A 14963-nucleotide genomic window follows, 5' to 3' on the forward strand; every position below is an offset into this window, starting at 1 on the left:
TTCTCCTGGAAGGCATGCTAAGGCACATGAAAAACAACAAGGTGCTTGGTGACAGCCAGCATGGCTTCACTAAGGGGAAATCCTGCCTGACCAATTTGGTGGCCTTCTATGATGGGGCTACAGAATTGATGGATATGGGTAGAGCAGTTGATGTCATCTACCTGGACTTGTGCAAAGCGTTTGACACTGTCCCACACGACATCCTTCTCTCTAAATTGGAGAGATACCAAATTGATGGATGGACCACTCGGTGGATAAAGAACTGGCTGGATGGCCGCACACAAAGAGTTGTGGTCAATGGCTCGATGTCCGGCTGGAGACCGGTAACGAGTGGTGTCCCTCAGGGATCGGCGTTGGGACCAGTCTTGTTTAACATCTTCATTGCTGACATGGACAGTGGGATTGAGTGCGCCCTCAGCAAGTTTGCCGATGATACCAATCTGTGTGGTCCGGTTGATGAGCTGGAGGGAAGGGATGCCATCCAGAGGGACCTTGACACGCTTGTGAGGTGGGCTGATGCCAACCTTATGAAGTTCAACCACGACAAGTGCAAGGTCCTACACCTGGGTCGGAGCAATCCCAGGCACAGCTACAGACTGGGCAAAGAAGAGATTCAGAGCGGCCCTGCAGAGAAGGACGTGGGGGTGCTGGTCGATGAGAAAATGAACATGAGCCGGCTTCAGTGTGCGCTCGCAGCTCAGAAAGCCAACTGTATCCTGGGCTGCATCAAAAGGAGCGTGACCAGCAGGTCGAAGGAGGTGATCCTGCCCCTCTACTCTGCTCTTGTGAGACCTCACCTGGAGTACTGTGTGCAGTTCTGGTGTGCTCAACATAAAAGGGACATGGAACTGCTGGAACAAGTCCAGGGGAGGGCCATGAGGATGATCAGGGGACTGGAGCACCTCCCATATGAAGACAGGCTGAGGAAGTTGGGGCTGTTCAGCCTGGAGAAGAGAAGGCTGCGTGGGGAACTAATAGCAGCCTTCCAGTATCTGAAGGGGGCCTATAGGGATGCTGGGGAGGGACTCTTCGTCAGGGTCTGTAGTGACAGGACAAGGGGCAACGGGTTCAAACTTAAACAGGGGAAGTTTAGATTGGATATAAGGAGGAAATTCTTTCCTGTTAGGGTGGTGAGACACTGGAACCAGTTGCCCAGGGAGGTTGTGAGTGCTTCATCCCTGGCAGTGTTCAAGGCCAGGGCAGATGAAGCCTTATGTGGGATGGTTTAGTGTGAGGTGTCCCTGCCTATGGCAGGGGGGTTGGAACTTGATGATCTTGAGGTCCTTTCCAACCCTAACTATTCTATGATTCTATGATTATTAAAGACAACATTTAGTCCTGGCTCTCAATCAGAATCAGGAAGCTAGTGAAGTGAAGCAAAAGTTAAGATTGTCCTGCTCATTGTTTCTGGATATGAGGGACTGAAAAGGGCAGCATGGTAAAACATGCTTTCCTAAATGCTAACTGCTGCAGTATTGCAGGCTGTCAAAGGAATATTTGAAAGGAGTGAATATAGTCAAAAGTCTGCCTGCTAATTTTAAAAATACTATTTAACATTATTATGCCACTTAGGATTATATTATGTCTAACCCATAAAACAGTCTACTGTATATTATTTTTCAAATTATTCCCAAGGATTTAAAAGAATATTTTCTGAGGTTATATTTCTGATTTTCTTTTGTTACATACTTATTTGTTCAGCAACCATCCTCTGGGTCCTAGCTGGCTCATTTATGGGAGCCTCTTTAAACCTGAATGTTCAAACATTTTGCAAAGAAAATGGTTTAGAAGGAACCGTCGTCCCTGTAACTACTGTGAATAGTACAAGCATGCATATACTGAAGGCAGATTTGACCCACAATGACTTACTAAGAGGAAAATGTAACCCCACATGAGAACTAATCTTGAAGATTACTATGCTTTTCTATTTCTGCTTATTTTAAAAATAGTGGGTTTTCCTTATTTCATAATGATTCATGGCACTGGGTACTTGAAGCACACATCTGAACTGTACAAAACAGATTTCTGTAATGCTCTGTAACTCTGTTTGCAAATGGCACTGCAAGTAGGTTTGGTATAAATACCATAGCCACAAATAATTTAAATAGAAAATTGGAAAATAGTTCGAATTTTATTTCATTAGATTTTTATCAGCTAATGTGTAGCTTTTTATTTTAACTAAAAATCTAGTATTATTTATGATATAGTTACCTAGTTCAATCTTTGGGAGGATTAGATTTGTGTGTTTAATACTCTGGTTTTACACATTTGATATGTATGTATCATTGTATATGTGTATATCATTGCTAGACTTTTTTCTAAGCAAGAGCTTGAAAATACTAATGCTTGTGTATGAAGAACACACTCACAGAAGACAGAGGCAGATAAAACCTGCATTCTAATTGAACAACATAATTTCAGATGGATGTTTGATAAAGGGCTACATTTTCACAAAATCAGACATTTGCAGCTACCACATACACATAGGAAACTGGTTTTAGATCAATCTGTAGGTTCAAAAAGATATGCTATTAAAATGACAAATTAAGTGCCATCACTTCTCACCCAGGACAGAGCCTTACACTTGGGCAGTCTCATTGAGTAGGGCTTCCAGCAATGTCGGAGCTCTCCAGCAAGGGGTAGTAGCATCTGTGTTGTGAAAAACAGCCCTGACTACTTCAGCTGCATGGCAGTGGAGACAAAAATTAGCACCAGAAGAACAAAAAAGGAAGTCTATATGCAGCATGTGCCAATTAAATGGATATTAATCTTCATATTTTGCTTTTTCCCTTTTATATCCATTTTCTTAAAACTGTTATAATAATTACCAGTAATTTAAGAGTAATCTGCACAACAGTGTACATAGAGCACTTGGAGTGTTTTGGAACTGCTGCCATTAAAAATCCCTACAATGTCAGTTGCATTGAATCATGCAGGAATTTTAGATCTTACTCTGGGATAGCAAATATTTGTGGGTATACAGAAACGATGTTAAGCAATCTGTGTACTCGGAAGGTCCACAAAATTTTGATGAAGTAGTAAATGGAGTCCATCTGTTCTGAAACGACTCCATTTATGATCTCAGCAGAACAATGCATTTTCCATTTCCTGCAGTTAGTAAGTATTGTTATCTAATCCAACTTTCAGTGAAGACAACGAATTCTTTTAACAATCATTTTACTGGACAATCCTTTTTCTCTTCTTCTCTAAGAAATAGTCTGAAATCCTATTCACTGCTTTCATCTGAATGCTCCAATAATTTCCTAGTTCTTTTCAGATACACAATGTGCAAAACAGGAGTGGCAAGACCTAGGTAACATTAAGTAACATGCTCAGGACTGCACATGAAAGTGTCGCAGGACAGGGAACAGAGGAGCAGAGTCCAGATCACTTGCTGCCCAGTCCTGTAGCTCAGGTACATAACTGCTTCTTCTCTGTTTTCCTTATATACTTGTCCCAAAGTGCTGAGACTTGATTGAAATTCCTTTTTGAGATTCCTATTCCTAACAGCCCAAGAGCATTCTAGTGGCTGGGCAGTCCCAGTATGTTTCCTATTTGCTCACTATATTCAAACAGGAGCTTAGAGTCAAATGAAGCTGTCATGCTTGTGGTGCATGCACTGAAGTGCAGCTCCTTCCAAGAGCGTCAATTCAAGCACATAGCTCTGCCTTAGAGTGTGGAAAACACCAGTTGGCTAGCGGTGCGCAAATAAAAATGGTTGTATTTAGATACTAACCTATGACTGCAGCCATAGCAGGGCCGTGGATGACTAACACATGGTTGTAGCTGCAGGTAGCCAGCACACGCCTGCCTGCCACGGGCTGAGTGTGGTCACTGGTGACTAACACCCCCCAGGTAAACTTGATCCAAAGTGCCGCAGAAACCAGTGTTTCTGCTACCTACAGTGAGCTTAGGACTTACGTGTGGTGGAGCTGGGCTTGGTCTGCATTAGTAGCCAGATGTTCAAGGCTCAATACACTGAGGAATCATTGTCGCATCTTGGAAACTCACCCAAAACATACCAAGAGGGTGAAAAAGCACTAAGTAAATGGAGGGATGGGAAGCTGGTGCCATGGGATGGCCTGTGAGGGTCAGGTCCCCCCTCAGCAGGTGCAGCTTGCCTGAGGGAAGCTTGCCAGAAGCACCACAACGGTGGCTGGGTTTTTGACAGCTGGCTATAAACCTTGGTATTTCTTAATAAACCTTTTATTTCTTAAACTTATTCCGAAGTTTTCTGTAAGAAGTTTGTTTCTGCAGCTTTACCGAGTGGATGCAGATGGTTACTTGTGTGAACAGGACAGGGGGACGTGGACACCCCCACAGCCTGTGAGGGACGGAGTGCTGTAGACCCTGCCCGGCGGCTCTCCAGCGGTAGCACAGCAGAGGGGGTCCCTTTCATGCGTTGCTGCTAAAAATCCACCGTCAGCGTCGAGGCTGAGGCGATACCGGCCGCTTGTGTGCGCGGCGGAGGCCCCCGTCCCTCATGGCCGCCTGAGGGGGCCCGGCGGCCGTCCCGCCACCCGCCAGGGGGCAGGAGGGGCGCCGCCGCCTCGCGCGCGTCCCGCCCTCGCTGAGCCGGGGAGGCTCCGCGGGCCCCAGAGACACCTCAGGAGGAGGCGGGATCAGGCGGAGCGACCGGCCCCGGCCCGCGGCCGCTGCCCCGCCGCTGCCGCTGCTTTTCCGCGTGCTGCAGGTGAGGGATGGCGGCGGAGGGGGTCTTGGGGAGGGTGAGGCTTGCGGGCTGGAGTTCGCTGTAGTGGAGTGGGGCCGCCGGGGGGGACCGCGGGTATCCGAACAGCCGAACGGGTCCGGGCGGCCACCAGCGGACTCTCCTCCCGACGGGCCCGCTCCGCGAACCACTGAGTACTTCTTTAGTGATATAACGCTTAAAATGGTTCGAAGAAGTGATTAGCTATCGGGGAAAACTTTAAATACCTGTAGTTTGTGTCTTTATGAGGGCTGAATAGGTAGGTCGCTCCTCGGCAGGACGTGTTACGGCATTTCTGTAACACGTGAGTGCGCTGTGTTAATGAAGGGATTAAAATGCTTTAATACGCAGAGTGCAGCGTTAGTGCTTGGATCTTATGTTTGCCGGTGGTAGGTAAAGTGTATCATAGAGCAGGGGTATATCATCACCAGCTGTCCAGGACCTTGCTAAAGTCCATTGAACATGAGGTTTCTTTTATGACCAGTAAGGATGTGGTCAGCAGAAGTGCTGAAGGCCGGCAAAGACACATTCAAAGCGTTTTCTGGACACGGAAAGTAAATGTGTGGTGTAAACTTTGAAGTTGGTCCAGCATAGAAGTCTGCTGTGCTCCTTTCAGATATGTTATATTTTGTGTCTACTGTTGCGTGCTTTGGTTGTGGTCCAGGACCACGGTGTGCAAAGTGCTGGGTAAATACAAGGTGAGGAAATCCACACGAATGCATCTGAAAACTGTGGGTTTGATTTTGAGGTGGTTGAGATTTACTTATAGGAAATAAAATGTCCTGTGCTGCAAGATGCAAAGTTCTACATCGTGTGTAATATGATGTAACAGTACTTGTGTTAATGACTGTACTGCTTTGTGCTAAGATTCATGATGTGGGGGTCTTTTATTTGTTTAAAGTAAAAGACATCCAGGATTTTTTTTTTTTTTTTAAATCTTAAAAAAAAAAAAAAAAAAAAAAGAGGGAGAGATAGGAATTTGTCTGTGTCTAAAAAGGAAAAGTACCAAAGAAACTCGAGAGCTACTATATGTTTTGAGGGTAAATAAGAATAATGTGGTGGTATAATTTTTTATATATTTTTTTTTAATACAGCTGTTAAGCAAGCAGGATTCCAGGAGAGAAAGAGAATGTGTCTAGCAGGGTTTAATGATTGTGTCTAGGTCAGAAATATACAAACAGCGGGTGGTGTGGTTGTGTGCGTGTTGGGGGTATGTTTGTTTAGGTATCCTGACCTTGCCAGTGTTGAAGTCCTGATTTGGAAGTTTTTATACGCTTCCCTCTAGGTGAAAGAGGAATGTGTTGCAGGTTTGCGTTAAGACCTGTGATAGAGTGCACTCATGGAATGTTTGTCTGTATAGTGAGCTAAGTACTTTAAAAAAGAAAAATAATCGTTGCAGCGATTGACACAAAACCCAGTATTTGCTAAAGTCACCAACACTTTGACAGTTTCCTCCTATCCAGAAGTGTAGAACAGAAAATGAGGAGTATGTGGAATAACGCTGAGAACAGTAAGCCAATACTGATTTCTAATGGCCATTATAGCTTGTTATTTATGCTTCCAGAAGTCATTACTAACAGCAATTAGGGTCACTGGAGACTCTTGCAAGGCAGACATTAAACTCCTTAATTTTTTTCTTAATGAAGGTAATGTCAACACCATTAAGAATAAGCAAGGAAGATACTTCATTCCCTAGTGTATGTGGATATTTATGTTCTCATGGTCTGTGCTAAGTGACAGAGCAGCTCCTGGGTGAGAGCTAATTAGTTTAGGTGTTAGCCTGGAGACAGATGACCACTGTCTTCTGTTAATGTGGGTGAATCTGTAATTGCCTGTTGCTCTTGGATTAAAAAAAAGACAATATCTGCTCTGGAATTAAAAAAAAAAAAAAAGCAAACCCAAAAACCACAACAGCAGCACCCCCCCCCCCCCCAAAAAAAAAACCCAAAAAAAAACCACCCCAACCAAAACCGAACCAAACAAAACCAACCAACCAAAACAAACAAACAAAAAAAAAACCTCTAAACTGAGTTGTTAGAGTTATTCTTGGATTACTTCTTTGACTTTGATTTAACGTAGGATTTATCAAAATGACTCTATCTGATTTTGATTCATTCTGAAGGCTGTAAAATGTAGGCTGAAATACTTCACGCAGCGACAGCTCCCTCAATCTCCCTCAATCTTGTGCTGAAACTATATTTTATCTTTCTGCAACAGGACCCGGTCTACCTGGATTTGCTTGGAGTTTTAGATTAATAAAATGTGATGGCCAACTGCATGAAGCATCTATAGAACTTCTATGTATTGCAAGTGTCATTTAAGGCTTTGCATATATAGAAATATTTTTTTTTGTGTAAATCAGAGGGGGTTTTACCGTAATCTGAAATCAACCTGGGATAATTATCTGTACGAGCAGATAGCCAATGGAATTAGTGTTGTCCTCATATGTTAGAAAGAGTTGTCTGGCTCAGCGCTGTTTTAACGTTCCAAGGTGTGAGGATCCGTATTCACTAGTAGCGAGCACGCGTTGGCCACTGTCTGAGCTACTCACTAGTTGCTGCTGTTCTTTTGGGCTGGATTTGATGCTCTGTGTGAGACCGTCTGTGCTCACAAGCAGTTCCAAAGATTATTAAAATGGAGTTGCAGACCTTCTTTAAGGTCTTTTTACTTAAGCCGAAAGCGTTATTCAGATGAAAACTGGGACGTGTCTGAGGCGAAGATCGCTCTTTTCCTCTATTTAGAGCGCAGACAGTATTCAAGTTCTTAAATGCAGTCTCTTTAAAGCACCTTTTGAGGAGCTAACCGGTTCTTTCAAAGACTGAATACTGCATAAATAGGGAGATAAGCTATTAAACTAGCATCTGCAAAGTTTCAAGATGATTATTTGCTAAGCTGACAGGATGTTACAGTGTGAAATAGTTTGTAACCACTGTGCAGTTAGATCATCTGTTATTAAAATAAGGAAGTGCAGCTTCTTCCTTTGATCATTATGGTGTACTTCATGAATAGCCAGTTTCTTGTGTTTGCTGAAAATGTATTTTATATTTTACATTTTGAAAACAGTAAAGACATTGATGTTTGATTTCCTCTTATTTTAAAAACACCATAATTTTCACCTGCAAAAAAAATGCTGTCTTCAAAAAATTGGGAGTTTTATAACAATTTTATCTCATGATAAAAATCATTATCATTGTTATCTCCAGAGACTTGCAAGTCACTTTAAATAACTATTGCTGTTTGCCTTTTGCTTCTTACACCATCCTATCTTCCTGAGTCACCTCAAGTAGGATCCAGGCTCTGTCTTGCAGTGCCAAGCAGCAAGGGTCCTCCATGTATGCAGGCAGAGGAGCAAGCAATACATTTGATCTTTCCTTCGGAAGTGTTTTTCTTTGCTTAATAAGCATAACGTACAATAGTGTAAATATGCTGTAGTAGTATTTCCTGCACATCAGGTATAAGTTGCTACTGCAGAGTGTTACCTCTTCAGAGTTAGTAAAATTGAGTTGTAAAGGGTGAAATAATTTTGTCTATGTTAGAAAAATGGCAAAGATAAATGGCAAAATCTAAGTAGAACGTGGGGCTGCTCTTCCTTTTTTTGAGGAATTGCTTTATCTCAGTAGCTTGGAGTTATGAGTTTGTGTCAAAACGTGTCCTTCAAACTTACTTGTTTGCAGTAGCATTTTTTATAACTATCAAATAAACCTTGTCTTCTGTGGCAGCCAGGCTGCTGTTTTGACTTTACAGAACCCACAGTTCAGAGGCTTCAGTACTGTTGGTGCTTTAAAGACAAAACAAAGTCGAAGCTGGCTCTCATGTGATGTGGGGCCACAAATACCACTTCTCCTAAGAGCTTCCTTCACAGCTAATGGCCAAAATGTTCTTCTCTCTAACAGCTGTTCTGTAATCCTCATCTCAGCATTAAAAGTAGCTTCTGGTCTGTAATGAAAGAGAAGGAACAAACAGGGTGTGTTTAACTTCTGTTTCTGGGCATAAAACTGGGAGAATAAGTAAACCAGAAATAACGAAGACTGCCAAGGCACAAGTTGGAGAAAGGTGACAAATTTCTTTGAATAGGGCTGTCTCTTTCTGGCAACTTCTCCCTGAAGGGCCACAGTGCTGTACGTATACCTGCATTGGCCATAGTGTGTATCTGTTTGCTCTGCTCAGGGAGCTTTCAGGGACTTGCTGGTCAGGATAATTGAACAAGATAATTTTCAGACCCCTTTTCCTGTGTCCTGTATCACAGTTTGCTGAAGAATAGTGACTGGGCTTTGTACCATCTTCTGTTCTGTGTGATGCAGAAACAAGTACTGTTTAACATGTGAGTGGTCACTCAGGCCATAACAAAAGGCATGTGTCTCTCTGAGGTGCTCAGCAAGTATAGCAATAAATTATTCTTTTCTTTTCTTTTTTTTCTTTTCTTTCTTTTCTTTTCCTTTTCTCTTTTCTTTTCTTTTTTCTTTTCTTTCCTTCTCTTCTCCTTTCTCTTCTCCCCTTCCCTTCCCTTCCCTTCCCTTCCCTTCCCTTCCCTTCCCTTCCCTTCCCTTCCCTTCCCTTCCCTTCCCTTCCCTTCCCTTCCCTTCCCTTCCCTTCCCTTCCCTTCCCTTCCCTTCCCTTCCCTTCCCTTCCCTTCCCTTCCCTTTTTTTTTTTTTTTAATGCTGCCTTGGAAATGACTGGTTATAAAGCCACAAGCAAACTCATGTAATACAATCAGTATGGAAATGTTTTAAAAGGACTTTAAGTTGTGAGGTCTTCAGAATGCATGCTTTATTTCAACATAAATATGGAGACAATATAAGAAGTGTTTTACAGGTAGATAAATGTAGAAATAGTTTACATGTGACTGTATAACTTTGTTTTTTAATTTGTTACTTTTTACTCTGTGAAGTTTTGTTATAACTAATAATGATTAGTTAGCATTTTGATGAGTTGAATAAAATATTTCAGTAAGATGTTTTTCATTGCAATACAGCCTGTGCTTTAGTATTATTTACTATTTACTTAATGTACAATCTGTGATGTCAAGTTTATTGATATAAAAATATAATACATTCATACTAGAGGGTTCTTTTAAAGAACTAGTTGATGATCAAACCAGCTAGCAGTGACTAATTCTTACTCAGATACTGTTTTCCATCCACATAACCAAAATGGTGAGGAAACAAGGGTGCTAATAAAATGACAAAGCACGTGGAAGGACTGGGTAATGAATGAAGCTGTGAAGGAGCTGTCAAAGGTGGATTCAAGCAGACTGAGCTCACTGAAGTTTATTCAAAGTCAGCTGAAATTAATGGAAAAGGGCAATAAACCCCTGATCATTTAAATGTCAGATAATCTTAGCACCTGCCTTATGTCAACCGCAGTCCATCTGTTAACAGTATTTAAGGCAGGAGCTGCTTGGTGAAACAAGCTCAGACTTAGGCTGGGGGTAGGGGGGGAAACAAATTGGGTCAAGTTGAGAGAGGATGAACTTTGTACTGGGGTTTTTCTTTTTCTTTGTTATTGCTACTGAGCTTATGTGGGACTAAATAAAAAAAAATCTGCAGTAGTAGAACAGAATGTTGGTTTCAATTTCCTTCTTTGAAAGGAAGCTGGGGTATGGCTATCAAAATTTCTCACTTCCTGATACTTTCTGCCTGATCTTCTGCTGCTCTTTTGCTGGCAGTATCAGCCTGCTGCCATGAAGTGGCTATCCTTTTAATACCAAGGAAACAAGCCTTTATATGTTTGTGACATACTCATTTGCTGGGATAATGGCAGAAGATGTGAGAAATGTATGTAGTCGTTACTAGTACGTTTTAATCAGGAACTGGATTTTGAGGTAAAAATGCCTTAAAAATTCTTACCACATATAAGCCAATAAATCAATTCTGATTTTTAATTAATTGTGCAAGTCCTTACCTTACAATGAGAAGAGCCCAGAAGGTCTCTCCTCTGGTATGAAACCGCTGGCAGTGGACTTCTAACTCCGAAAGTCTTTTTTCTTCCTCTAGAATTGACATAGACTGCCAGGCACTTTGCAATCTTGTGATCTGATTGAGGTTTGGTTTTTTGTGACTGATTTTGCTCTGTTGTGAGGTGTTCATGTAGCTCATGAATTTAACTTTTTTTTTTTTTTTTTTTTTTTTTTTCCCAGCAAGGGCTTGTATATGTACAGGAGGGCAAAGCTTTTGGAAATGTCCTGAGAACTTCAACTTCCTTTCTACTCACTAGTTACGTATGAATGACTAGTGATGGTTGATAATTTTTTTTTCTTTTCCTAGAAATATTCTTATATGACTTAGACTATAACTGCAGGAGTAAGAGCAATGGAGGGTGTGATTTTTGTGGTGTAGCTGAGCTAGCTCAACCAGCAGCCCTTACTGAAAGCATGCAATGCCTGTGCTACACTGCTCCCTGAAGTCAGCACTGGTGCTCATCTAACCTGCTGGTGAGCTTATTCAAGGAACCAAATGGTCAAAAAGCTATTTTTTGATAGGATAAGCGTTTTTTTCAGTCTGACTTCTCTCCTCCACCCCCTCTCCCACCCCACTACGCATCCTTCCCTCACTGTAGGAACCGAACAGCTAAGCTTGATGAAGTGGCAAGAATGTGTTGAACTTCTGGAGACGCAGGCAAGGACAGTTCCCTTGTTTTCTGCAGTGGCTGTACTGTAAACAGTACTCCCAAGTTATCTAACTACTTGTTATCCAAGTAGTAAGTTATGCTTCTGCAGATACATTGGAAAAGTAATCTGTACTATGTTTTGGTTTGAGGTACTGCCACTGGAATTGTTAATTCAGTATCAGTATTTCTTAAGAAGGAACTCTGCTTCTCTGCTTTATTTGTACAGGAGGAAATGAGTGTGAAAATACTTCAATGTAGTATTTTTTAAAAAAACACCTGTAGTTTTTTGCAAGTTCCTGAGGAGTATGCTGTTTTGGATTTAGTAGTTTTTGCTTTTTATTTTCAGTTTGCTAATTGTAATACAGTAACAGTTACAAGTCCCCCACTCCCTTTTTCCTCAGGATGCTGAACTAAATAAGGCAGAAAATGCATTGCAGTGCTATAGCAACAGTGCAGTGGTTTTGCACCCAGCATAATAATACAAAAGTCACAGCTGCTGGAAGCTAGTCAAAGCTAGGAGTTGCTCTGAGAAAGTGAGAATTTAATTTGATAAGACCATAAGCACCATGTTTAGCTTTCAAAGAAACGGAAAAAAAACCCTGCATCTAGTTACTTTGTAAAAAACGCTTTGATGCGGTTCTTAGTGCCAGGATAGGCAAAATTCCACACAGGTAGTTTTATTTTCCCTGGCAAGCTGACTTGTTGATTACTTGCATGTTCAGAGCACATTTGCGGAGCTGTAGAACATGATTTAGTGACACTGGTTGCCAGTGTGAGCAGAGCTGCATGTGGGTGTTAATTGCTCCTGGTCAGGTGCAGATCAATAAATTACAATGTTGCTAGATAAAGGAGATTAAATTGCAATTCATGAATAATACATTGGAAGAATAAAGGGGGTAAATTTGTGTTTCAAGATTCTTTTTCAAGATTTAGGCAAGAACTGAGAGTTGTTCTTATATTGGCTGTGTTCCATAACTGTTTATCAAACATGTTCACACAGGGAATTTGGATCTAGTTGTAGCTAAACTGGTTTACCAGAGTAGCATTAAACACTTGTTTTACATGTTGAACTAATTTTTGTCCTACATTTATGCAGGCTGTTGTATTTAGAAATGCATTCTGCTGTGCCTGTTTTGAACTGTGTTGAAATATAAATCCTTAATCAGTGATGGTTAGGCTTTTCTTGGATTTGTCTCTGCTGTGAATAGAAATATGTGTATATAAGGTACATATAAATTATACGTATAAATAAAGAAAACTAAAGTGTCATTTCTGGATGCTACACAATCTGAAAGATACTGTGCTTGTTTCTTTTTATTTTTCTGGATGGCTTCTCATAATGTTCTGTGTATTGGTATCCCAGACATCATTCTTTGGGTTTGTATATTTACAAATGGATAGCTAATGTTTTGAGAAGCACTTGCTAGGAAAAAAAAAAAAAAAAGCCCAGAACAACCAAACTTATTATCTGCTGCTAAGTCTGAGGAGTGTTGGCTGTAAAAAGTATGGGAAATCTGGGAACTGGTTAATTTGCTTCTCATTCAAACTAAGGCAAGGAGTGAGGCAGCACTTCTCCAGTACAGTGTATTCAGCATGACTTCTGGCACACTGAATAACACAGTGTTTAGTTGGGGGAGTTGGAAAGAGGGTGAGGCGTTGCAGTTCTTACATACTATAAAAACATTTTCACTGGAAATAAAGGGGCTTTCAAGAGGGAGGGAGAGAAATGAGTTGGGGAGAGGAAAGATTTCCTTAGCTGTGGTACTGCCCTCACAGAAATTGAGTAACTTGTAGGTTGCGGGCAGAGGAGACCTAATTATATTATATAATAATACTGTAGTGGACCTCGGAAAAACTTGTCCTGATCCAGAGTCAGGCTGGGTTAGTGATAATGTTGAAATGTCAACTCCGTAGATGCCGAAAGGGGAAATGCGGCTTATGTCTTCTGGAAACCTGGTGTGTTTTAAAAGCACTTGTGCATGCTGCTACGTATCACATTGGAGATTACATAGTCCAGAAGCATTTTTTTAGTTGCTGTGACCTGAGCACTGGTCTCAGAGCAGTGGCCTAGGAGTGGGTGGGGGAAGTGTGCAGACTCCGAATGGGGAACAACTCCATTCTTCTTTTCACTGTTGTGGTCGAATTTTAGTGAGGTCTATTCTTGTATGCTAGTTAGTGGTGTTAGCCTGATTCATGCCTTTTCTGTGAGACACTGGCTAGCTCTATTTATGTCTAACCCATACGTGAGTGCTTTAAGCACCTTTGGGTTCTGGCTGCTGCCTCTCTGGACTTGCTCATAGAGCCTGTACCTTGGAACCAACTGGTGTGGACCTTAAAATCACTGCTTCTGCATCTGTTTTGAAGTAAACTTCTCCAAAGTCCCATCTGCTAGGAACACTTAACTTTTGGAGGCATGCGAGAGCTGACAGTCACAAAGACACACAGATAGTTGTGGGGGGAATTTTTAAAACAGTTTTCTAGGTGAGGCTGGAGATTGCTGGTCAATGCAAAATAAACTATACTGCATGCTGTTTGTTCCCTGAATCTCCCTTCTTTGGAGTGTTCTTTGGGATTTGATCGATGCTCTCCAGAGTTCCCATGTCCCTATTCCTGTACTTGACACTTCCAGCACAGGCTTTTCTTTGCTTTGTGAGAACGATCTGAGGAGACTTTGACTCTTTTGTTGTTCCCTCTGCTGCTGTGTGACCCTCTGGTGAGTCGCAAACCCTTGGGTGGTCTGTTGCGTGGTTACCACACAATTTGAGTTCAGACCTGAAAAACTGGTTTTTGTAGGCACTAGCTACTTGTTCTGCTAGGGCATGGCCCAGGTAATTGTGGATGGTCTAATGATGTCTTGTTCAGCAGAGGAAGCTGAGTGCTGCTCATCACTCTGTGCAGTGCCATACAACCAGCCCTTCCTAACTGTGTTCCCCTTCTTGAACAAAAAAAGTTATGTTTAAAAGAGCATTAGTGACATCCAGCTGAATTTCAGAATATGTATGTGGGTTCTGCTACAGTCATAAGAATTTGTGATTGCAGAGCTGCTTATGCTGACATTGTTTCCTCACTCATTCCAGAAGTGTATACAGCCAGGCTGCATGTGTATCTTCTTAGCAGAAACTTGTATTCTTACATCAGGGGAGCAGATTGGTTTTTACAGCCACACAAGCTTTTAGACAGTAATTGGGCAGGTAGCTGCACCCTAAGAGGATGACTGTACAAAATGTTGCCAGGGAACAAGTTAAATGCTTTAGTTATTACCTGTGTATAATGTTATCCTACATGAGGTGAATGTGAGACAGGTTGTTCTACTTTCTTTTACAAGAGGCTTTGAGTTTGTACATTGGGAGTTACTATGGGAGATTTTACATGCAATGAATCCTCATGTGTTAATCATAGAATCACAGAATGTTTGGGTTAGAAGGGACCTTAAAGAGCATGTAGTTCCAGCCTCCTTGCTGTGGGGATGACTATCTACTAATAATTTATTTGTGTAACTAGGTAGGTAGTTTTCTTTACCATGGTAGCCTTAAAAAAACCCCAGAAAATCTTTAAAATCTGATCAATTTGATAATTTGGACAGACCGTTTGTAGAACACAAAATGTTGTATGCCTTTTGATTGGAAAGAACACCTGTGTCAGGATGAT

General features: G+C 41.7%; 1 protein-coding gene across 4 annotated transcripts in view; it reads left to right on the forward strand.

The window, feature by feature from the left end:
* Nucleotides 1–4615: 4615 nt before the first annotated feature.
* Nucleotides 4616–14963, forward strand: part of ADCY7 (adenylate cyclase 7) — a 68541-nt gene continuing 58193 nt past the window's right edge. For 3 of the 4 annotated variants that reach the window (XM_065663485.1, XM_065663488.1, XM_065663489.1), the window contains exon 1: nt 4616–4693. The gene's annotated coding sequence lies outside the window, so the exon portion shown is untranslated. Of the gene's footprint in view, nt 4694–10315; nt 10531–14963 lie in introns of those variants that run through there. The other variant, XM_065663487.1, reaches the window with a different exon arrangement.

The sequence above is a fragment of the Lathamus discolor genome, chromosome Z (assembly GCF_037157495.1).
Source record: "Lathamus discolor isolate bLatDis1 chromosome Z, bLatDis1.hap1, whole genome shotgun sequence".
Lineage (NCBI taxonomy): Eukaryota > Metazoa > Chordata > Aves > Psittaciformes > Psittacidae > Lathamus > Lathamus discolor.